Below are 23,378 nucleotides of genomic sequence, written 5' to 3' on the forward strand. Positions count from 1 at the left end.
GTCAGTGAGGTGCATAATTGAGATGAAATATGAGACAAGAGATGTTTGAAGAAAACAAAGAAAAATCAAGGGAAATATCACTTGTGAGCAGATTGTTTTTTTATAAAAGCCGAATATCAAGGAAGCATCTAGTGGTGACTTATAGGCAAGAACCCGGTACTACGGTGGCAGACGAAGGACATTTATCGTTATGTTTTACCCACTGATATATCTGTGGTTTTACCTCTAAAGTTTCTGTAAGCTTGTGAAAGTCTGATGGCTCGTTATACTCCATCAACATTTGTTGTTTTGTTGGGCATGATTTTAATATAGTAATAAACACATGGAGGAAACTAGATTTTACAGACTTTATTCTTTTAATGTGCCACTAGTCCTTCAAAACCTTACTGGAGTGATGATAATAATGCTGTCACTGGTGTGGTAATGCCAGTAGTTCTCAGCACATCTCAACGCTCACAATAGATGTGTTCTACATCCTCCTTTACTTCCAAGTTCGTCCTTCCCATGTGGCTTTGCAAGACTGGTCTTCATAAGAATGCAAGTCCATTCTCTGCCCTTGTCTTCAGAAGCTATATGATAAGTGTGGATGAGAAACAGATCAATGTTTAAGAATTGTTTACTATAAATCTCCACTTTCACATTCTTCTTATTTTGTTTTTGGTGATTCGCTTTCTTCATGCATATCGCCACATACTGGGCAGGGAGGTGAATTTATAGTAAAAAAGGACTTATGCAGATTTTGTTGTTGTTGTTGTTGCTTTGTGTCACATGTCGCCATGCTTTATTTCAAAGGAAGATATTTTTTTCAAAAGGTAACACTAGCACTCTTAGTTTGACAAAATGACAAAAACCTTTCAAAAACACCAGAGAAAAGTGATGTTCATTGGAATAGACTCAGGGTCTGAAATGTTTAGGCATAAAAAGCACTAAAGTTAGATTTCTCTAAAAACAAGACTTCATATCATAAATGTAATTTTGTATCTCAAATGTATCTTGTTTCAAGGATATATATATATATATATATACAACAGTTAGTTCTGGTCCTCGAATCTGATTGGACGAGAGACGTTCCATGAGTACTGATGGTCTCACACCATCAGCACTCGGACGTTTCACTGTGTGTATCACTCCGCTTGTGTTCGTGCCGTTCTAAACTAAAGTGTAAGAGCAGTGCAGATGTGTTAAGAGCTACTGTATGTGTCTCTTTACATGTAATTTTTTGACATTACATATGTTAGCCAGCAGCAGCATAATTTTTGTGTGTAATATGAGCCAGTTAGGTGACGTGAAGTCAGCGTCAGTCAGTGTTTATATTCAACAGCACTACGTGATCACTTGTATTACTACTACACTACTAAAACTAGGAAAGAGCTTTAAACAGCTTTAAACGAACAACTTCAGCATTAAGGCTCATCATAGCTGAGAGACACAACAGACTGATTAATTACACAACTCAAGGCGCTTACCTCTTACCGGACTTTCCACATTGGAGAGGACATACTGTTTAAAATGGCGGAGGAGATTGCGGTTTCTATAGTGAATGACTCTTGCGCACCAGGAGAAATACCCCTGCTTGGACGGCTATTTTTCCACTGAGAAAGCTGATCTTCAGAAAGCTGACAGCATCTCTGCTTGGGAGTGGCAACAGGTGATCGCACATGCTCCATCTCTCTCTCTCACACACACAAACACACATCCATCCTTGTTTATCCAATAACTTGTTAGAAACAGCACAAGCTGTGATACTATTTCTGAAGTGACATTTTTGAATCACTAACGATGACTTGGACGCATCATTTGGTTTGAACCAGCAACGGCAGATTCTGATCCGTGGTGTAAGAATGTAGTTCCATGCACAGATGCGTTTTTTATGACCGTACTCAGTTTTTCCTCATTTTTTAAAATGTAGTTGTTCATTGAACTGTTGTATATAAGCAATATCACACTCGCAATCGTGCTATATGGCCCTAAATCAGCACTGCTGTGATTACCTACAGCACTCTGCCTGCAGCCGAATCACAGCAGTGCTGATGTAGGGCCATATTGCACTCTTTCTCATGTGATATTGCTTATATATATTTATATATATTAGAGATCGACCAATGGTGGACTTTGCCGATACCGATAACTAAGGTGGTGTGAAAGGATGATAACCGATTTCTCAGCCGATAGTTTTTCAAACTGATTTAAAGAATGTAAATACAAAAGTTTGTATTCTTTCTTTATTATGGCGGGTAAAGACAAAGAGTCCAAAATGAATAAAAAGCCAGATGCAGTTTTTGGTTCAACCAAAATACTAATAATAACTAGAAACAATTAAGATTTGGTGCATAACACGGGACTTTTAAGTATAAACAAGCCCAAAACACATCAGAGACATTTATTTTGAAATAACTAAATGCTGAAAAAACTATCGACAGATTTTTGCAGATAACTGATATTTCCAAAAAGCAACTATCGGCACCGATTAATCGGTACAACCGATATATTGGTCTACCATATACCGTATATATACATATATATATATATATATATACAGGTGCATCTCAATAAATTAGAATGTCGTGGAAAACTTCATTTATTTCAGTAATTCAACTCAAATTGTGAAACTCGTGTATTAAATAAATTCAATGCACACAGACTGAAGACTTTGGTTCTTTTAATTGTGATGATTTTGGCTCACATTTAACAAAAACCCACCAATTCACTATCTCAAAAAATTAGAATACATCATAAGACCAATAAAAAAAACATTTTTAGTGAATTGTTGGCCTTCTGGAAAGTAGGTTCATTTACTGTATATGTACTCAATACTTGGTAGGGGCTCCTTTTGCTTTAATTACTGCCTCAATTCGGCATGGCATGGAGGTGATCAGTTTGTGGCACTGCTGAGGTGGTATGGAAGCCCAGGTTTCTTTGACAGTGGCCTTCAGCTCATCTGCATTTTTTGGTCTCTTGTTTCTCATTTTCCTCTTGACAATACCCCATAGATTCTCTATGGGGTTCAGGTCTGGTGAGTTTGCTGGCCAGTCAAGCACACCAACACCATGGTCATTTAACCAACTTTTGGTGCTTTTGGCAGTGTGGGCAGGTGCCAAATCCTGCTGGAAAATGAAATCAGCATCTTTAAAAAGCTGGTCAGCAGAAGGAAGCATGAAGTGCTCCAAAATTTCTTGGTAAACAGGTGCAGTGACTTTGGTTTTCAAAAAACACAATGGACCAACACCAGCAGATGACATTGCACCCCAAATCATCACAGACTGTGGTAACTTAACACTGGACTTTAAGCAACTTGGGCTATGAGCTTCTCCACCCTTCCTCCAGACTCTAGGACCTTGGTTTCCAAATGAAATACAAAACTTGCTCTCATCTGAAAAGAGGACTTTGGACCACTGGGCAACAGTCCAGTTCTTCTTCTCCTTAGCCCAGGTAAGACACCAGGAGTGGCATAACAAGAGGAATATGACAACTGTAGCCAAATTCCTTGACACGTCTGTGTGTGGTGGCTCTTGATGCCTTGACCCCAGCCTTAGTCCATTCCTTGTGAAGTTCACCCAAATTCTTGAATCGATTTTGCTTGACAATCCTCATAAGGCTGCGGTTTTCTCGGTTGGTTGTGCATCTTTTTCTTCCACACTTTTTCCTTCCACTCAACTTTCTGTTTACATGCTTGGATACAGCACTCTGTGAACAGCCAGCTTCTTTGGCAATGAATGTTTGTGGCTTACCCTCCTTGTGAAGGGTGTCAATGATTGTCTTCTGGACAACTGTCAGATCAGCAGTCTTCCCCATGATTGTGTAGCCTAGTGAACCAAACTGAGAGACCATTTTGAAGGCTCAGGAAACCTTTGCAGGTGTTTTGAGTTGATTAGCTGATTGGCATGTCACCATATTCTAATTTTTTGAGATAGTGAATTGGTGGGTTTTTGTTAAATGTGAGCCAAAATCATCACAATTAAAAGAACCAAAGACTTAAACTACTTCAGTCTGTGTGCATTGAATTTATTTAATACACGAGTTTCACAATTTGAGTTGAATTACTGAAATAAATGAACTTTTCCACAACATTCTAATTTATTGAGATGCACCTGTATATATATATATATATATATATATATAAGGCCCATACAATGGAAGTGAATGGAGCCAGTGCATAAACATTGAAATACTTGATGTTTCAGAAGTATATATATATATATATATATATATATATATATATATATATATATATATATATATATATATGTTAACATGATTTTAGCATGATGAAGTCTCTGTTCTACATAATTTTAGTGTGATTAAATTGCTTATAGGGTTTACTTTTGTTGCTGTGTTGTTCTAGTAAAAGTACTCTATTCACCCACAAATGTATTACTCAATTAAAATGGTCTGATAACATGGGGGTTACTGAGATAAAGTGAGGTCATGTGATCTAGACACCATGAAGAGAAGCACCCTTATGCAGAATAAAACAGCTCTCAGCTTACAAGTCAAAAGTTTTGAAACACTTGACTGAAATGTTTCTCATGATCTTAAAAATCTTTTGATCTGAAGTCGTGTGCTTAAATGTTTGAAATTAGTTTTGTTGACAAAAATATAATTGTGCCACCATATTAATTTATTTCATTATATAACTAACATTTAATTAAAAAAAATTTTTTTTTTTTAAATTGATGACTTGGACCAGCAGTTCCTCTATTTCACTCACACACAGCATGATTACTGTATTTGAGGCACCTGAGATGGGCTGCAGAGATTTATCTCTCTCTCTGTTTGGATTTCAAGGCTCATTTGAGCCCCATCAGAGCAGATGGGACGCCACATGATGAGACTGGAATGAGGGGGTGACAAATGCAGCCCCCATATGGAGCCACCACAGTATGTGTGTGTCCCGGCTGATGGAAGGAACAGGCTATACGCAAGAGATTTGGTCAAAAATAGAGGCGACACAAAAAAGTTCCCACACAGCTGTTCAGTTTGAAATCCTAAAACCAAGAACTGGCATTTTCTGTGTTTTTTAAGAATAGCGTTTTTCTACTTATGAGTAAAATAAGATTGGTGATTAACTTTACTTGGTAGAGACTTTCATGTTTTGTTCTATCATAAATTCTGTAGAGTCAAATGTCAAATGTGACAAATTAATAAAATAAGTAGGGTTGTCGATTTAACATATTAATTCTGTGCGATTAACTGTATATAAAAATTACGCGATTCAAGCATGCAGTACCACCTGTTTTCTCCAGGGGGCAGTAAGCGAAACTCGCTGTATAGGCAACGCGCAGCTTATACAGACAACGAACAAACCACACTTACCGACAGCAGACGACACAAGATGAGAACACGTTCTTGCGTACAAACACAGCTTGATTGAGCTCTATTAGAGTAGAAAAGATGCGTGTATGACTGTGAGCGAGCGAGAGAGACGGAAGTCCTTTTTCATGATCTTACGTGGATTCTTTCAACTAAAATGAATCATAAAATGCAATAACAGAGGGTAACAGTACATATTATGGCCATGTATAGCATTAAGCTTTGCATTAGTGCTATGAATGCAGAATGTAAACATTATAAATTACACATTTCAATAATCATCTAGTACCATCGATAACAGTTTTTTTTGTATTTATAGTGGATTCCATTTTTAGGATGAGGCAGAAAGCGAGTTATTTATAGATATACTGTATGCAACGTGGAGCAAATAACAGTTGTAGTGACAGACAGCTCTGTCTTTTCTATAATGCTTTTCTATAATAGACATATAACAATACAAAACTGCTTGGAAATTGACAAACCGCATATCTCCGTAATCATTTATTTATATGTTCCATCAGTCAAATGTTATTTTTCTGCTTTATATGGAAGATATAAGGATAATTAGGTAATACGGTATAGTATGCGGAAGTCCGTATCATGTGGTGTCCATCAAAATGCACACTTTTGGAATAAAAATTTCTCATATCACAAAACTGTGGTGAAATATCAAAGCTGGAGTATTTAATATTTCTCTAATGATGTAGAGTTTGCATGCGTCACACGTCAAGGTCACACTGTATAAGGTGCATTTATCACTGAGCGTTGCAAGGTTGCTGTAGGGTTCAAAGTTAACATTACTGGTGGACCGACCATAACTTTTGGATATCTGGTTACAAATGGAATGTATTGCAGCTAAAAATATTCTGTTTTGACAAGGAACCATTTTTCTCGCTGCTAAATAAACATTCAGGAGGGGAAAGTGTTCAATGCATCATAGGAACAATCTATAAATGCATGAATCAAACTGTCTCAGAATGATGACAGTTCATTTTGTTTTGTTATATACTTGTATGTGGGCAGATATAAACCATAACAATGAAATCTCTCACTGTAACATTAACCCCTTAAACTCTGGTCCATTTTTGGGCTGCCATCCGCAATTTTTCACACTCAAATTTAAAAGCTCACCATTCACACATACTGTGGACTAATTGAAAAAAATTGGTCTCATTTTTCAAAGAACCCCCCAAATAAAATTTAATTATTTATAAATAATATTGTATGTGTTTAGAAACTTATGATAAAAAAGTCTCATTTTATTCCAATAGATGGCAGCTCTAGAAAAAAATATTTTTTTCTCTATCACATTCCATCACAATATACAGATCTGAAATGTAGGTGGCGCTCTAACACATTTTAGCCCTCACGGATGTGCTCGTCCATAGACATTCAGTCTAATTTTCAGTTCAAGCACCACCCTCATTGTTTCATTGAATATCTCGGCCTCTGAGTGGACTAGAAGCTCAATCTAGGTGTCATTAGAAAGCTGAGATCCTTCCATTTGAATCATGCTGATATGTAACATTTTATCATCAATAGTCAATAACATATATTTACGATATTTTGTTTAGCATGCTTTTACTGCTGGATGGATTATTTTGTTCTGGATATCTAAGATGTAACATTGGATTATTCACACAAGCAAGCTCGCAAACAAGTAAAAAATTGCTAATTTTTTAGAAAACACCCGAAGGTAAAAGCAGATATAAAGTTTTTAGCTATATGGGGCTTACAGCAGCGGTTATTGGAGCATAAATGAGACATTTGCATTTCAAATATCATATTTCACTTTATGATTCTTTTGAAAATCTTTCGAACTGTGGTATTAGTGCAACAAAATAAACTATAAAGTCACATTCCTGAGAATGAGAGCTTTCATTTGATATATGACTTGCCCATTTAGGTGCTATGTGAAGGACATTTATTTATATATAAATATTTCTACCCCATTACCTCTAGGGGGCGCTAATTTGCGACGCGAATGATTTGAGGCCTTATTTTGTTATTTTATATAACATAAATGCAGAAGTGATGGTTATCTCTGAAAAGTTAAGATTTTATGCTTTCAAATGATACCTAAAATGCCTGACTTATTTATACAGAGACTTTAGCATTTTAAACGTAAACTGTTTTGCGATATAGCGCCCACCCCTTCATAGAGTTTACCATCTTGCTTTCACAAAAATCCAGTGTCTCACAGGATTAACTTCACACCTATTGGTTGTTTCTGCATCACGTTGCTACTCATTTGCATAAAGTTAAACTTTTCTCAACTTGTCGCTGGACTCGCCCACATTTAGTCCTGAACAGTTACTCATGTTACAAGTGATGCATGTCATGTATACTGTCAGTGGTGCTTTAAAACAGTTTGGTTTCTCTCGATTATAGAGGGACGTCCCCCCTACCAACTTCAACCTCATTAGCTTCCCATCAGTGTGTGTGTGTGTGTGTGTGATGGGTGGATGGCTTATGCAAATGCCTCTCTATTGATGGAAAGCACAACTAATTGAGTGAAACAGAAGCAGCGATCCTGTGTGACGAGCAGTGAACACATGACTGGCATCAGAGCAGAGGATGCCCAATGTAAAATAGAGTGTTTTGTAACACCATTCAATACGATTTGGGATTGATTAAGATTGTGTACAATTTGTTAAGATTTACAATAATGTTTAATGTCTGATGAAGATCCGTGGGCTCGAAACATCACCTTAGGACATTTTTCTCATTTTGGAGCTGTGGTGTGCTGACTGTTCTCTCTTTTTCTTTTCAGTTATGTTTAATGCCCTTACAAAAAATAGCTCTGTGGTGGTAACATGGTATAGTGATTATAGGTATCATATGGTAATACCATAGTACTTTGATGTATGCCATGGTACTGAATGATTACCCATATTTTTTATACCATATTGTTTTTATGTGGTACTCTAAAGTTCATCCAAGAATACCATGTTTTAATACAGTACTATGCTACCTGTCCAAAAAAACATGTTATTATGTCCAAAAATCTAGAATTAGCATGCTACATGTCCAAAAACATGGTTTGACTATGGTGCACAAAAAAAAAAAAAAAACAAAAACAAAAAAAAAATATATATATATATATATATATATATATATATATATATATATATATATAATTTATTTATATAAAAAAACAATTTATGTTTATGTGTATATATTACCATGCTTCCTGTCCAAAAAAATGCCATTATCATAGGACATGTCCAAAAACATTGTTTTTCTGTGGTACACATCCCCCCCAAAAATAAATGTGTATATATATATATATATAAAATAAATTATAATAATTATTGCCATGCTTCCTGTCCAAAAAACATGGCATTGCCAGGGTACATGAGTAAAAAATAATTTATCATCATGGTTTATGTCTTGGTATGTTTTTGTTGGTAAACCTGACAAAATTGTGCCTTTTTGCAATACTTAATCTCCCATTAGGAAGAGAAAAAGAAATGCGAGAGAACAAATGATAAATGATTAAGGGGATAAAACCCGGAATGATGCTGTTGTGGCGTTTGGAGGATAGATGAAGCGCTTCACATTTAAGCTGATAGAAGAGACTCTTCCTCTGTGCGGAAATGTGACTGTTGAATAATTCATTTTACTGCGTCCATGAATAATGAATGAGCCAGTATGATTAAAAGAGAGGTATGCTAATTAAGAGAGAGAGAGTGAGAGTGTGTGGCCTTATACATTCATCACCCAATACATTTAACAATGTTTATGTTGCTAACTTAAGTGAGGAAATGTTCATTTATAAACAAATACTCTCCAAAGAATGAAGGTACAAAACTGCAGACAAGTAGCCTATCAAGTTCCTTAAAAACCTCATCAACATTATTTGACACTCTTGACTGCCATATTAGACACGTCTGCAGGATTTACACGTTCCCTCGATGTTATCTTTTGAGTGCTGAGAGACGAGAACGACTTCTTTTCTTCCTCAGAGATTCATCAGATATGTTTTTTCACTGTTTGTCATGATCTGTTGAGATAAAGTTACAAAAATAAAATAATGAGATCTTTATTATGACAGAGCAGGCTGCATATATGAAAATACACAGAAATATTAGTTCACACTTTAAATATATTTTATAACATGTATATGTCAGAATTTTCAAAGCTCTGTGATTTGTTTTGTGGTTGGCATGAATGTAATGTAATGGTGATTGAGAGATATTCCTCAAAAGCCTGTTGAATCATATCTGATACCTGGATTTCAACATGCATTTTCAATAAAATAATATACAAAATTTTAACCAAGCACAAGTTGCTTATATTCAGCAAATGCTCATTTTAAAATATCAGTAACAACATAATCATTACTGTCACATTTACTTTATTAAAATAAGATGCCATTTATTCCAACATAAGGCCGTGTGTCCACCAAAGTGTTTTTTTCCTGAGGCCAGCGTATTTTTTCAATTGTCTGCAATTGGAGCGCCGTGTATTTAAAAAAGCCAGCAGCGTGATGAGGCGCTGAGCGCCACGTGCTTGCTGTGTTTTCTGGTCGGCGAGATTTGAAAATGTTTAAACTTTGGGTAAAACGCAGCGCTCGTCACTGTCACTTTTTACCCAGCCGTCCAATCACAGTGGAGGAGGGGCGGGACAAATACCACACCGACCAACCGTCACATCCTACTTGTACAACGACTGAACAACAATGGAGGAGAAGTTTGCTGGTCTCTGAGTATTCATGTCTGTATCAGATGACATTCCCGGACAACCACAATATTAATATGAAAAAATAATGCTTCAGCCTTCCCTTCATCCAGAGCAAGTACTCTTCCTTGTGCTGACAATTTTACATTCAATACTTGTTGATAACACAAACTATCTGCAAAATTAGGTACTTGCAACACATTACTTCTGCGGATATTCTGTATCATAGCAACCAAAGCATCTTAACTGAAAAAATGCTGCGCCTCCAAAGCGCTCTCAAGCGCTTACAGCTGGGCATTTTCAGAAGAGCGCCTGGCATTGTCAGCTGGCAAAAAATGCTTTGGTGGACACACGGCTTAAGAGTCACTTTTCACAGCCAGGTCTCCTAAGCAACCAAATTGGCCCGGTTGCTAGAGAGGGTAGAGTCACATGGGGTAACCTCCTCGTGGTCACTAAAATGTGCTCTGCTTTCGGTGGGGCACGTGGTGAGTTGATCGTGGATGCCGTGGAGAATAGCGTGAAGCCTCCACATGCGCTAGGTCTCCACGGTAACGCGCTCAACAAGCCATGTGATAAGATTTGCGGATTGACGTCTCAGACATGGAGGCAGCTGAGATTCGTCCTCCGCCACCTGGATTGAAGCGAGTCACTACGCCACCAGGAGGACTTAGAGCGCATTGGGAATTTATTGAAAGGTATATTCACACATACAGTATATTGATGCGTTTAATGAAAGATTTATTTATTAATATTGCACACACTGGTTGTTCAATCAGGATATTTTCAGTTTGGAGCAAAGTTGTCCAATCAGAGCAGTGCTATCTAACTTAATCCCGCTCCTCATTTGCATTTTGGAAAGTGAAAAGTGTAAATAAATAAATAAATAATTAAAAGTGTCTATAAATACATCATTTAAAGTTGAAAAAATACTGTATATGTGTCAATAAAATAAAAACTAAATAATTAAAAATAATCTTTGATGTATATATTGACACATTATTTATTTTATTTAATGATAGATATAACGACATATATACAGTATACAGTATATATTCGGGCTGGGAAATTTAACGCATTCATTTCTGTGATTAATAGTTAATTAATGCAGTATCCATTTTTTTCACTTCCTAAAACATCACTAATGTTTTTTCCAACTTCCTGTGGCTAAAATGAGCATATATACATTTCCAGGAGGTACATGCTCGACTTGACTGCACATCCAGCCACAGAAACTGATTGTTTGGAAGAATGCATGCTTATTCATTATGTGCAACGCATGTCCAAGGCATAATAAACATGGAAGTGGATTTTGGTATGGAGAATGGAGACTTCACCCGCAAGTGGTGAGCCAGGTGTGGGAGAGACATGGGCAAGCTTTTAAACATTGTAATGTACCATATATATATATATACATATATATTAGGGGTGTAACAGTACACAGAAGTCATGGTTCGGTACGTACCTCGGTTTTGGGGTCACAGTTCAATACGAGTTCGGTACAACAGGGAATCCCAAACGCTAGGTTTCTTTTCATTTATTTTGAACAGACAGTAGTGCAAATTACAGTTTGTTCCACCTAGCGGCATTTAGTACCCCCTGAGGTAGTTGGTACAGCCTCCTTTAGCGTATTAAGCACTAAGCAGTAAACAGAATGCACTCTTGCATAGGTCATACAAAAGGCATTTGGTCACAATCAGCTACAAAACTGAAAAGCACCTCTTGTGTTATAAAAGTACAAAATAAATAGAATAATGAAAAATAAAACTTGTGCATTAGGAGAAGGCATTTTTGTTTTGGGTTGGTGCATAAATGGTCTCTTCTTCTTCTGCTCTTTTTCCTGTTGTGGTGGTTAGCAAACAGCGGTGCATTACCGCACACGCCCCCTTCTGGATTGGAGTGTGGATCACCTGTGACTGACTCAGATGTATTCTTCATCTGACTGCATGCACCGAACCGTGACGTCAGTACCGAATACATGTACTGTTACACCCAATATATATATATATATATATATATATATATATATATATATATATATATATATTAATATGGCACAATGAGTCCTCCATACTTCAGTGTAAGTCAATGGGATTTTTTTTTCACCTGTTTTATCATCCTGCACAATGAACATATAATACTTAGTGTTGGAGGTTTGACTAAATCACTAACAGTATCAGCAATAGTAATAATGGTTTTGTTTGTGAGGCAGTTCTTGTGAGGAATAGAATATTAATGCATGTGTAGGTGGTAAATTATGTATTTGTGTACATCCTCCATGTTGTGCTTCAGGGACGGAGTTCCCTCACAACTGGAGGTGGAAGATAAAAATATCTGCTGTGTGTGTGTGTGTGTGTGTGTGTGTGTTAAGCGACCTACGTCAAAGCTCAGCATGTGCTTTCCCTGGTTTGTCTGAAGTTCTTGTGAAGTGTTTTCATATCTTTGTAGAAATCTCACACAGTGGGGTCCAAAAATCTGAGATGTGAGTTCAAGTGTTTTTAAAAAATGTAAAACAAAGAAAAGTTGTGACTTAAATTATAAAAAGAAATATTTCGGTTTTTGCATTATTTCTAGGTCATTATATAAAATCTAAGCAAATGTGAGCATGTTAAGTTTAATGTTAGGTTTTGTGCATGATGACATTAAAATTAATTAATTAAACTTTTTTGAACCTCGATTTTTGCTTTTTTTTATAATGAGTCGAAATAATTTTTTGTGATAATCAACATTATGCCATAAATGCTGTCGACTGAGCCTAACCCTCCTATTGCGTTGGGGTCATTTTTGACCCAGGAGAGGTATATAATAATTATTAAATACCACATAGTTTTTAGTATGGGAACCAAACCTTGGGACTTTGTCAAAACTATTAAAATACATGTAATAATTATTTTATTTTTTTATTTTATTTTATTTTTTTTCAGATTTTAAAACAATATTGTTTAAGAGAAATAACCATTTAAAAAAATGTTTTACCTCTTTTGTGTTCACGGGTCAATTTTGACCCGGGCATTAATTGTGGCTTTACGCGTGATATTATGTAGATTTTTTTGTACATCTATGAATGAGATTTTTACTTATAAACACGTAACTTACTTTTAGCCTCTTTCCCAAACTCTCTCACACACTTTTTTGTCTCTCACTGGGACTGCACACACACACACACACACACACACACACACACACACCCACACACACATTCATGTACAAAACAGCCATGACAGACATAACAAACATAACAAATAAACTAAATCAAAGGTACTACTGTCTAAAGGGGTGTGGCCAGAGCAAAAGTTCATGCATACATAATTCTAATTAAGGCATTAAAGGAGAAAATTGTCCAATTTTTATTCTGCAGCCATCTGATGCAAAACCAGCTTACAGCAAACTCACACATCAACATTCAACAGTTCATGAGAGTAAATAGAATATATTTAGCTTAAAATCATAGTAAAGAAGTAGTAATGTTGTATACTTGTATATGTGTGATTTAGACGCATTATATGAGATGTGTGATAAACTATAATAGCGTACCAGTATGTCTTACTGTATGTGGGATGATATTGTTTATCGCATAGCATTATGGAAAATAAATATCTAGGGAAAATGCCTTAGAACACTGACTACATTGATGCTGGTGTGTGTGTAAAGAATTAACATTTAGTAAATTTTGGTCTGTTGCTCATGCAAAAGCTCCCGTATGACTTCAGAAGTTTCATAAGGTTTATAGTGCACGAGTCATTTTTACGGTGTTTTCTATCATAATTTGGATTAGTCCTAAAGGATCCTAATGGAATAAAATTCCACTAAAAGAATCCACTAGGAATCATCAAATAAGTGAAATACATTTTTCAGATCATTCTCTCAGAACAGACAGAACTCTATTTCCGATGGCTTTCGTCTCAATCTCAAAGTCGGCATGAGGAGTCTTTCCGTTTAATCCCAGAGTTCCCAAAGTTACGTGCTGAGCTGAACAAATATGACAGAGCTGTTAATATCATCTGTACTCATCGAACTCTTACCATCTAACAGCCAAACGTCAACAGTGCACATTACAGGGTGGAACGTCCAGTACACTAAATTTGGTAAACAGCTTGGTATTTCAGAGTAAGGTAACCAGTCACTCTGTATTTTTGACCTGTGAACAGCTTTTCTCTGTGCTCACGGCAGGCGAGGGAACAACTAGAGCAGCGGCCACCACAATCCAACTTCCTACTTCCTCTTCCTGCTGTTGAGCTGACAGGTGAACAGTGATTTTTGAAAAGAGAGAGACGCAGGTGGAGGAGGCAGAGTTCAGAGGTAGATCGACATGTTGGGATCATTGCTTATCGTGAGGCCCGGGAGTAACTTGTAGAATTGGGAGAAATTATTTTTATTTTTACTACAGTAACTATAGTTCAACTGTGGTATTTGTAGCAAAAACATAGTAACTACAACATTTACCATAGTTTTACTATTTCATCTGTGGGATTTTTAGTAAAAACATAGTAACCACAACATTTACCATGGTTTTACTATAGTAACTATAGTACATCTATTGTATTTTTAGTAAATCCATAGTAACCACAAAATTTACAATGGTTTTACTATTTCATCTGTGGTATTTTTAGTAAAAACATAGTAACCACAAAATTTACCATGGTTTTACTACAGTTATTATATTTCTTTGGTATTTGTAGTAAAAACTTAGTATCTACAAAACATTACCATGGTTTTACTTCAGTAACTACAGTACAACTGTGGTATTTGTAGCAAAAAACACATTAATCACAAATTTTACCATGGATTTACTACAGTAACTATATTTCAAACTTGATATTTGTTGTAAAAATGTAGTAAAACTACAGGAAAGCTAAAACTATGGTAATAAAAATCATAATCATTCTGAAAAACAAAACATGGTTAGTTTTACTATAGTAACACTGTGGTTAATTTGTGGTGTGGTTTTTAAAACCGGTGATGGTCACTGCTGCTGATTTACTAGAGTGAAACCATGGTTCATTTTTTGGGTGGAAACCGTAGTTTTAAAAAACATAATTGTACCACAAATTACCCATGGTGTTACTATAGTAAAACTGTTTTCCTGTATAATTCTATGGTTTTACTAGGAATATCATGATTAAAATATAGTTACTGAAGGCAAACTATGGCAAATTTTGTGGATATAGTTTTACTACAAATGCCATAGTTCATATGCCACTGCCTGAACCTTGGACTTAGGGTGGACCCCACCGAACCTCACTGAAATGACCGGCTGGTTGAACTGCAATGCACCTCATTGATCTCTGCCTGCATCACCTTTGTCTACTGTTGGACTACACTCTTATAATGGAATACACAGACTATCAATTAATTGCCAACAAAAGCCTTCATCAGCCAACTAACAAAGGACAATGCATCTATGTGAACTTCTGCAGTTAATCCAGGATGAATTTCATAGATATTAGTCATGAATCTTACAGTTCTTACAAAATCTTTGTTAATCACTGGCACTTAACACTTACTTAATTTACAAATTTAAAACCATGACTTGCACTGCACACAAATGACTAATATTGGCATTATATTCATGTTGTTGAGTCAGAGGGGAACTGGCCTAAATGGTTTAGAACACTGACTACATTGATGTTGGTGTGTGTGTGTAATTGTAAAGTTTCCAACAGGAAGGAAGCGGGAAGCGGGATGCGGTTTGGCAGTCCAGGTAAATCAGCTTTTATTCAAGCGTTCAGCTTCACAGACAAAGTATAGGCTTTTCAGCTTCAGAAACAAAGAGCAGGCTTTTCAGCTTCATAAACAAAGAGCAGGCTTTTCAGCTTCATGCAGCACTAAACAGGTTTTCAGATACAGATGTGGCTTTTCAGCTTCATGCAACTCTCTCTGCCTCATTGGCGTTCTCGGCAGCCTTTTCAAGCCCATCTCTGTCATCACTGTAATGAGAAACAGGTGTTATGCATCATTAATCACCAGGTGATGGTCCTTACCGCTTCTTCTCTCCCCAGTGACAGACACGCGACCATGTCCCACTCCACATACCCCCACCGCCCGGGCGACGTCTGGCCTTCCAACTTGTCCCCCATTCCTGGAGAGGAAATCAGCCACAACCATCTGTGGCCCCGGCCTGTGGACCACCTTAAATTTTAAGGGCTGAAGTGCCAAGTACTAACGAGTGATCCGCGCATTGGCATCTTTCATGCAGTGGAGCCACTGAAGCGGGGCGTGATCCGAGTGGAGGATGAAGGCCTGCCCCAGCAGGTAGTAGTAGAGGGTTAGGACCGCCCACTTGATGGCAAGACACTCTTTCTTGATGGTGCTGTACTTAGTCTCTCTAAAAGAGAGTTTACGACTAATGTACAGCAAGGCGCACTCCAAACCCTCCACCTCCTGTGAGAGCACGGCCCCAAACCCCCTCTCTGATGCATCCGTCTGTAAAATAAATGGGAGAGAGAAGTTAGGAGCATGTAAAAGCGGCCCACCACAGAGTGCAGATTTCACTCTCGTGAAAACCTGTTGGCACGCCTCCGTCCACTGGACTGGATCTGGTGCCCCCTTTTTAGTGAGATCAGCCAAGGGGCTGGTGACATCAGAAAAATTAGGAACAAACCTTCTGTAATAGCCAGCCAGCCCCATAAACTGCCTCACCTCCTTTTTTGGACTTGGAACGTGGGCAGGCCGCTATCGTTGCAGTCTTATAAATCTGGGGACATACCTGCCCATGACCCAAGTGGAAGCCCAGATACCATACTTCCACCTACTCAATTGCGCACTTTTTCGGGTTTGCTGTGAGCCCCGCCCGCCTCAGCGACCTCAGGGCGGCTCTCAGATGCTGCATATGCCTCTGCCAATCATTACTCTATATAATGATATCATCTAAGTAGGCATCGTCATACGCAGCGTCCGGAGGATCTTATCTATGAGGTGCTGGAACGTGGCGGGAGCCCTGAACAAACCGAACGGAAGAGTGACAAATTGGTGTAATCCGAACGGTGTGGAAAAGGCAGTTTTTTCTCGGGATAATGGAGTTAAGGGAATCTGCTAATATCCCTTAGTTAAATCCAATGTCGAATAAAATTGAGCTGTACCCAACAGATCGAGCAGTTCGTCAATTCGGGGCATTGGGTATGCATCAAATTTAGACACTGCGTTGATTTTCCGGTAACCAACACAGAACCGGACTGATCCGTCACTCTTAGGTACAAGAACAACCGGGCTCGCCCAATCACTGTGCGATTCTTCTGTTACCCCCATCTCGAGCATTACCTCTAATTCGTCCCGTATCACCTTTTTCTTGTGTTCGCGTACGCGGTATGGCCGACTACGCACTACCACTCCCAGTGGGGACTCGATATGGTATGAGGTTAGTCTGACCGGGAAGAGGAGAGGACACGTACACAAACTTTTTTTGCAACCTGGCCACCTCCATGAGCTGGGACGGTGAGAGGTGGTCTCCACAAGGCACCGGGGTGATTGGATCGGCTTTGAACGTCACCTCTGGCCTGAGCTCCGCCCTCTCCGGAACTACCATCTCCATGGACACGGGGACCGCCTCTCTCCACAATTAAAGGAGGTTGAGGTGGTACATTTGATGTGCCCCGCCTCTATCCGTTTGTATAACTTCATAATCGAGATCCCCATCTCGCTGTGTAACCTCAAAGGGTCCTTGCCACTTGGCGAGTAATTTGGAGCTCGATGTGGGGAGTAATACAAGTACTTTGTCTCCTGGTGCAAATTCCCATAGCTGGGTACCCCTATTATACAGCCGGCTTTGTGTCTCTTGAGCTTGGAGCAAATTCTGTTGTGACAACTGACCCAGTGTGTGTAGCTTTGCTCGAAGATCAAGGATGTACTGAATTTCATTTTTGCTCTGGGAAGGTCCTTCTTCCCACGCCTCCCATATGACGTCAAGCACCCCACGGGGCCGGCGTCCATACAGGAGCTCGAAGGGGGGAAACCCCGTGGAGACTTGCAGGACCTCCCTGACTGCAAATAATAGGGGGTCCAGCCATTTGTCCCAATTTCTAGCATCCTCGTGTATGAACTTACGAATCATGTTTTTAAAGGTTCGATTAAATAGTTCAACCAGCTCATCAATTTGCGGGTGATAAACGCTGGTGCGAATCAATTTAATCTCCAGCAATTCATACATTTTGCGTAGTGTTCGTGACATATATGTTGTACCTTGGTCGGTGAGGATTTCTTTCGGAATCCCCACCCAGGAGATAATTTTGAAGAGTGCCTCTGCAACCCCGCGTGCTGAGATGTTGCGTAAAGGCACTGCTTCTGCATATCGTGTTGCATAATCCACCAGGACTAATACAAAATGGTATCCATATGCTGACTGTTCTAATGGCCCGACGAGGTCCATTCCAATTCTTTCGAAGGGGGCCATGACTAACGGTAAGGGGCGCAATGGTGCTCTTGTGGTGGCCGGTGGATTCATCAACTGACATTCATGGCATGCCGCACACTATCTGTGTACATCCCCGCGAATGCCCGGCCAATAAAAGGGGGCCATTAAACAGTGTAGTGTTCTCTCCGGTCCTAAGTGACCCACCATAGGATGGAAAAGTGTTTACCGATGGCTCCTTGGGACTAATAACTGGGTTGTATTTTCATGGGTTTGAGTGTCCTGCGTCACTCGATACAACTGGTCCCTAATAATTGAAAAGTATGGGTACATCCGGCTGGAGCTGCTGGCCATCGATTACTCTCACTTGGTCAAAGGCATGCCTTAGGGTTTCATCACGCAACTGCTCTAGAGGGAAGTCCCCCTCCGGGAATTCCCTGAGGGCAGGAACACTGGAGGATTCCCCTCCTGCGTCATTCTGACGCTGAGCAGACGTGGACGGCCCCGGCTCCACCTCCCCAGCCATCGCATCACACATCACACACCATGTTTTTGGTTTGCAGGACCCATCCGCACACAACGCTTTCAATAATCTTTTAAACCTCGTCCAATTTGTTCCCAAAATCAGCGGGTGGGTGAGGCAGGAATTAACCGCGGCCTCCACTCTATGTTTTACACCCCGAAATTGAATAACAGTGGTCACTACCGGGTTTTTGTAAACATCCCTGTGCACACACCTCAACAACACCTTGTTATTTGTACCCAAAGCCCCATCATGAACCAAGCCGTGGTGGATCGAGGTTTGATTGCAACCCGAATCCACCAGGGCTTGGTATGTATGCCCCTTAATCCCTACCGGTATGCGATACGTCCCAGCTCGATCGGGGCAGCCTGTGGCACGTCAGGGACCCAGATCAATGTCCCCACTTCCTTTACTGAACACCGGTCCTAGACCGCTCCCCGCAACTCCAACAGACCGGCCCAGGCTCCCTGGCTGCACCCTTGGCAGCGGAGACATCACCCTGGGAAGGACGATGGAGAGGGGTAGGGGAGGGGGTCGGCACGTAGTGCAGCCCACGGAAGCGGGGCGCTGGGTTGGGTAAATATGCCCCCTGTTTCTGGGGGGTGGGAACAGGTCGAGAGGGAGGAGAGGGAGGGGCAGAAGGGGAAGTAGAATAGAGAGGGAGAGAGAGAGAAAGAAACTTGGACTGCTCGCCGGCTTCGGGGTAGGCCACCATGTGGGCTTCAGCCAGCTGGACGGCGTCATCCACCAACATGGGGCGATGGCACTGGACCCATTCCGCAGTCTTCTTGGGCAGATGAATGGTCAGCTGCTCCAGCAACATCAGCTCTATTATGTCCTCCACAGTTTCACATAGTCCAGGCGGTCCGCAGCTGGCAGTTGTTGCGCCGCGGGTTGGGCCTACCCGGAAAGCAGCGGTAGCAAGTGGAGGGTCTACTGGGATTGAGGCCAGCCGGAAGCGATGGCTGAGTGCTCAAAGAGGCCCAGGAATGCCTCTGGGTCGTCCTGAGAGCCCATCTTCGTCAGGAGGAGGTGCGGCTTTATCGCTGCCTCCGTGGTCACGGCGGAGGATCCGCCTGGAGCTAACCAGCTCCGTAGAGCCTGCTGATCCTCGGACTGGGCCTGGAGGAGCTCCTGGAAATGATGCTCCTGGGCGAGCAGGGCTTGGTTATGGATTTCCTGGATGCTAGCCAGGGCACGGATGACTTCGCCCAGCGGTGAGGTGTCCATGGTGACCAGTCTTCTTCCTTCGATGTCCTGGGTTTCAGCACCAGTGTAAAGGTTCCAACAGGAAGGAAGCGGGAAGCGGGTTGGCAGTCCAGGTAAATCAGCTTTTACTCAAGCATTCAGCTTCACAGACAAAGTATAGGCTTTTCAGCTTCATAAACAAAGAGCAGGCTTTTCAGCTTCATGAATAAAGAGCAGGTTTTTCAGCTTCACGCAACACTAAACAGGCTTTCAGATACAGATGTGGCTTTTCAGCTTCACGCAACTCTCTCTGCCTCACTGGCTTTCTCGGTGGCATTTTCAAGCCCATCTCCGTCATCACTGTAACGAGAAACAGGTGTTATGCATCATTAATCACCAGGTGATGGTCCTTATTGCTTCATCTTTCCCCAGTGACAGACACATGACCACGTCCCACTCCACAGTAATGAATTAACATTTTAGTTCTTATATTTTGGTCTGTTGCTCACACAAAAGCTCCTGTATGACTTCAGAAGTTTCATAAGGTTTATAGTACATGAGTCATTTTTATGGTGTTTTCTATCATAATTTGGACCAGTCTTAAAGGATCCTAATGGAATAAAATTCCACTAAAAGAATCCACTAGGAATCATCAAATAAGCAAAATATGGGGGGCCTGGGTAGCTCAGTGGCTACCACCCCTGGAGCTCGCTAGTTCACTAATTCGAATCCCAGGGCGTGCTGAGTGACTCCAGCCAGATCTCCTAAGCAACCAAATTGACCCGGTTGCTAGGGAGGGTAGAGTCATATGGGGTAACCTCCTCGTGGTTGCTATAATGTGGTTCATTCTCGGTGGGGCGAGTGGTGAATTGAGTGTGGTTGCTGCGGTGGGTGGCGTGAAGCCTCCACATGCGCTATGTCTCCGTGGCAATGTGCTCAACAAGACACATGATAAGATGCACCCAATGGTCTCAGACGTGGAGGCAACTGGGATTCGTCCCCCGCCACCCGGACTGAGGCGAATCACTACGCGACCACGAGGACTTAAAAAAAAAAACACATTGGGAATTGGGCATTCCAAAGTGGGAGAAAAAGGGGAAAAAAAATAAAAAAGTAAAATAAAATAAAAATAAGTGAAATACATTTTTCAGATCATTCTCTTATCAGAACAGACAGAACTCTATTTCTGGCTTTCGTCTCAATCTTAAAGTCGGCATGAGGAGTCTTTCCGTTTAATCCCAGAGTTCCCAAAGTTACGTGTTGAGCTGAACAAATATGACAGAGCTGTTAATATCATCTGTACTCATCGAACTCTCACCATCTAACAGCCAAACATCAACAGTGCACATTACAGGGTGGAACATCAAATACACTAAATTTGGTAAACAGCTTGGTATTTCAGAGTAAGGTAACCAGTCACTCTGTATTTTTGACCTGTGAACAGCTTTTCTCTGTACTCATGGCAGGTGAGAGATCAACTAGAGCAGCGGCCACCACAATCCAACTTCCTACTTCCTCTTCCTGCTGTTGAGCTGACAGGTGAACAGTGATTTGTGAAAAGAGAGAGACGCAGTTGGAGGAGGCAGAGTTCAGAGGTAGATCGACATGCTGGGATCATTGATTATTGTGAGGCCTGGGAGGAACCTGTAGAATTGGGAGAAATTATTTTTACTACAGTAACTATAGTTCAACTGTGGTATTTGTAGTAAAAACATAGTAACTACAAAATTTACCATGGTTTTACTACAGTATGTAACAGTCTGTAGCAGAGATGGGAGATGATGGATCTACAAGCAGGCTTTTAATGAAGGTTATACAAAACAACGTGGAGTTATACAAAGAACCAAACTATATCATAAACACATTGACAATGATCTAAGGAACATACAAGGTAATGTAAGAACTGACAATGAGTGTGAGAAACTAGAGGGTATAAATACAAACTGATGCTTGATGAGGGAATAGGGAACAGGTGAGGAAGATGGGGAACAGATGGCTGTGATAAGGGCAGTGCAACATGGGAAATGTAGTTTGGGGCAAACTAATAACAGAAGACAATAACCATATCAAAATAAGAGTCCTTATGAACATAAAGGTGACTGTGACATAACCCTCCCCCCCCACCCTAAAGGGATGAGGAGGGCAGGATGAAGCAGATGACTAGGAAGGGTCCAGGGGTCGATATTGAGGCCAAGGAGGAAAAGGCGGATGATCAGGTGGCCAGAGAGCAGTCTGCGGATGATCAGAAGGCCAGGGAGGTGACCACAGGGCAGGGTCAGGAGGCCTGGGAGGTGGTCACAGGGCAGGGATAGGGTCAGGAGGCCTGGGAGGTGATTTGGTCGCAGGAGGTGGAGACATAGGGGGCGGAGCAGAGGGAGACTCGATGAATGCAGGCAGAGCCGTGAGAGTAGCTGAAGGCTCGAAGGACCAGGGTGGAGCTGGTGGGACTGAGGACCAAGGTGGAGCCGGAGGATCGGAGAGCCAAGGCAGAGCTAGAGGGACGAGGAACCCCAGATAAGGCGATAAGCTGGAGGACCACGGTGGAGCCGAGGGGACGTCGAGGGATAGGAGGGCCAAGGTGGAGTCCAGGGCTCGGAGGGCCTAAGCGGAGTCGGAGGGTTGGAAGTTCCCCTTGTCTGAGATGTCACAGGGGGCGATGGTCGAGCTCGGAGGGCCATCGTGCTGGATGGACCCAGCGGAGGAGGAAGGGCCATCTTGCTGGACGGAACCAGTGGAGGAGGAAGGGCCATTGTGCTGGATGGAACCAGGGAGTCCATGATGCTGGACGGAACCAACGGAGTAGAGGGGCTGGATGGAACCAGCCGAGGAGGAAGAGTACAGGGTGGGCACAAGGGCGGGAGTCAACTCCAGGTCTAATAGCTCAGAGAGAGCTGACTCTGGGATGGATGAGGCTTGCAGTGCTGGCTCGTTGGCCGTGGCAGGCTTGGAGCAAGGGGCCGTGGAAGGCTTGGAGCAAGGGGCCGTGGAAGGCTTGGAGCAAGGGGCCGTGGAAGGCTGTGGGGCATTCACTGTGGGAGGTGAATCAATGTCCTCATCTTCTTTACCCACAGTAAAAGGTGAGCCACAAAGTTCCAGAGCCGCATCCATGTATTCACACAATGTCCAGTGAGGATCCACCGGAGGCATCCATGTCTTTAGTGCACATTTAGACCGGCTCTGAAGAAAATCACCAGAGCACAGTCATCATAGTGAACTAAATTAGCCAGTTCAAGAAACTCACGGACATGATCCTCCACTGGACGGTTCCCTTGTGTGAGGAGAAGAATCCTGACAGCCGCTAAATCCATTTGTGGTCAGTTCTTCTGTAATGGT

The 23,378-nt window shown here is 41.0% G+C and overlaps 1 pseudogene; it reads right to left on the reverse strand.

Annotated features, from left to right (window-relative positions):
• Positions 1–19,680, reverse strand: part of LOC127430069 (beta-glucuronidase-like) — a 48,121-nt pseudogene extending 28,441 nt beyond the window's left edge.
• Positions 19,681–23,378: the final 3,698 nt, after the last annotated feature.

This window comes from Myxocyprinus asiaticus, chromosome 3, assembly GCF_019703515.2.
Source record: "Myxocyprinus asiaticus isolate MX2 ecotype Aquarium Trade chromosome 3, UBuf_Myxa_2, whole genome shotgun sequence".
Classification (NCBI taxonomy): domain Eukaryota; kingdom Metazoa; phylum Chordata; class Actinopteri; order Cypriniformes; family Catostomidae; genus Myxocyprinus; species Myxocyprinus asiaticus.